Consider the following 2,500-nt stretch of genomic DNA (forward strand, 5'->3'; position numbering starts at 1 on the left):
CATCGACCCCAGTACGCGTCTGGTTCTTAATTTATCGACCCCGAAAACAGGAAGAGCAAAGTCGACCTTGGCAGAATTTGAACTCGGAACGCAGTGACAAACGAAACACGGCAAGCATTTCACCTGACGCGCTACAAATCCACCAACTCGCTGACTTAATAACAAAAAGAACAACAACAACAACTATAGTAATAATAATAATAATAATAATAATAATAATAATAATAATAATAATAATAATAATAATAATAATAATAATGATAATAATTTCTTTATTTTTTGCCAAAAGCCGATTGGTAAGGGTAGAAATTACGAAATGTCTGAATAAGGTGACAGCTACCTGGGGGGGGGGGGGGGCCAGTCAGGGAACCCATAAATAATAATAGCAATCTTTAATTGCCATAAATTACACAACACAAACCAGTGAAGTTTTTGCGATAATATTGAGAAGGATAATGGTTATAGCATCGGCAGTGCTGGTGGTGGTGGCGGTGGTGGCGATGATTGCGTTGGTGGTGGTAGCGACGATAATCATAGTGGTGGTGGCAGTAGTGGCGGCGGAGACGGCGGCAGTGATAGTGGTGGTGATGGCGGGATGGTTCTAGTGGTGGTGGTGGTGGTGGTGCTGCTGCTGCTGGTAGAGGCTGTGGTTGTGCCGGTGGTGGTGATAGTGATGGTGGTGGTGGTGGCGGCGGGGGCGGCGTGATGGTGGTGGTGGTGGTGGTAGGAACAGAAGTTGTTAGGAATGGTGATGCTGGTGGTGGTGGTGTTGGGTATGGTGGCGGCGACGGGGGTGTTGATAAGCTTTGGTGTCGGTGATAATGATTGGGATGGTGATGATGCTTGGAACAAGAACCATGATGAGGTGGGAGGTGGGGCTGATTGTGATTTTGCTTGTAATAGCAATGAAGGTGGGGATATTAATAGTGATGGCGGCGGTGATGATGATGACGATGATGATGATGACGGTGATGATGAGGAAGATAATGATGACGAAGATGATGATGATGATGATGATGATGATGATGATGATAGTGGTGGTGGTGGTGGTGGTGGTGGTGGTGGTGATGATGATGATGATGATGATGATGATGATGATGATGATGATGATGATGGTGATGATGACGATATAGTGAAAATGTGATGATGAATGATGATGATAATGATGATGATGATGATGATGATGATTAAAATGTGATGATGATGGTGATGATAACGATGTAGTGATGATGATGGTGATGGTGGTGGTGATGGGATGATGATGATGATGATGATAACGACAACAATGACGACTTTTACGACGACGACGACGACACTAATAATAATGATGATGATCGTGAGCAGTTGTGTGATGGTGATGATGATGATGATGATGATGACAATGACGACGAAGATGAGGATGATATCGATGTTGATGACAACCACAACGACGACGACGACGCCGAGAATGATGATGGTGATGATGATCGAGGTAACCGCGTATGAGGAGACAGAGATGATGATAATGATGATGATGATGATGATGGTGATACAAAAGGAGACGACAGATGAAATACTATTGGCTTAAAAGGACAAAAAAAAAGCAAAAACAAAAACAAAATCAAAACAAAAAGCAAAAAAAAAAAACAATTATCAAATTGCTTTAATTAGTAATTTTAACCGATTCCAACACTTCAAAGAGCCAACCTGAACTAATTAACTCATCAATTAAACCGCATCTTTATTTATTCATTTATTTATTTTTTGAGAGTGTATTTAATCTCTAATGACTACTTTAGATTAGTTAGCCGTAACCATTCCCTCCAGTATTGGTACACTATCTTTTTCTACTGTTAGACTCTTTCAATGAGCGGTTTATCTCCATTTAATATGCCTTCTGCCATTTATCATCGGTCTCCTTCGCATAATTGCTGACAAAATGCCAGTGGAAGTATTGTGTTATACCTGGTCATCTCTCCTGTGAACATCACTGCGACACAGCGTGTCAATGCATTGGCAACAAGCCAACCCTTTTTACACAGAAAACGCAAAAAAAAAAGCCCCCAAAAAACAAAAAAGCTTTGGACAAATCCAACGTTTTAATATTCGTAGCTCTGTTCTAGTTTTCGCTGTTGTTGCTGTTTTTGTTGTCGTTGTGTTGTTTGGTTCTTGATTTCTTCAGAGTTATTCTTTAAGATGTTCCAGTTATACACTCGCGATCGTTCCTCGTTTCTTGCAGACAGTGCAATGATAGGAAATCTTATTCTAGCCTCAACGTGTCGCAAATGTTAATTTCTTCCGAGGCGGCGAGCTGGCAGAAACGTTAGCACGCTGGGCGAAATGCTTAGCAATATTTCGTCCGTTTTTACGTTCTGAGTTCAAATTCCGCCGAGGCAGACGAAATACCGCTAAGCATTACGTCCGGTGTGCTAACGTTTCTTATTTCTTTATTGCCCACAAGGGGCTAAACACAGAGGGGACAAACAAGGACAGACAAAGGGATTAAGTCGATTAGATCGAC

The sequence above is a fragment of the Octopus bimaculoides genome, chromosome 16 (assembly GCF_046866305.1).
Source record: "Octopus bimaculoides isolate indiv1 chromosome 16, ASM4686630v1, whole genome shotgun sequence".
NCBI lineage: Eukaryota > Metazoa > Mollusca > Cephalopoda > Octopoda > Octopodidae > Octopus > Octopus bimaculoides.